This window comes from Monopterus albus, unplaced genomic scaffold (assembly GCF_001952655.1).
Source record: "Monopterus albus unplaced genomic scaffold, M_albus_1.0 scaffold522.1, whole genome shotgun sequence".
Classification (NCBI taxonomy): domain Eukaryota; kingdom Metazoa; phylum Chordata; class Actinopteri; order Synbranchiformes; family Synbranchidae; genus Monopterus; species Monopterus albus.
The window spans coordinates 91,275-91,947 of NW_018128402.1; positions in this window are offsets into that span (position 1 = coordinate 91,275).

Sequence of the window (673 nt, forward strand, 5' to 3'; positions counted from 1 at the left end):
AAGCCGGTATCTATACTGTGTGTTGCAACCCAATTTATAACATTTGTATCATGTGCTTTTTTGTTTGTTTTTTTTTGTTGATATTCTGTCTCAATCCTTTAGAATAAACCTATGATAAAAATTATAGACCCTTCATTTCTTTGTAAGTGGGCAGGGGATCAAATATTATCTTCCCCACTGTAGCTGCACACACACTGACTAATCACCCTAACACTGTCACATGTTATTTTGTGGCCTAATTATTGTGTGTGGCTAATTGCCAGATCTGTGACTTCCAAGGACCGGCTGGAGCGCACCTCCTAAAGACATTCACTGTGTGGAAAGTTGGTATGGGAGGGTTTTGATGAGAGCCAGGCTGCTGAACTGAATGAGCTAAGCAGGTGCTGCTCAAAGTCATCATGTGCGCTGTTGTTGCTCACTCCAAGCTGTGCAGGGCTCACTTTATAATAACAAACAAAATGCAGTAGGCTGTAATAACATGAAAAATCTTGTTTTAACATGAATGCATCTCATAAAAGTGAGAAGAGCAGCCTGGTATCATGAAAAAGGCCTCACATTAAAACAAAATCCACCATCCATTTTCTTCATAGCTTATCTTGAAGGGGGCGAGAGGCGGGGTCGGTGTGTACCCTGGACAGGCCGTCAGTCTATCACAGGGGAAATTTTTTTTTTT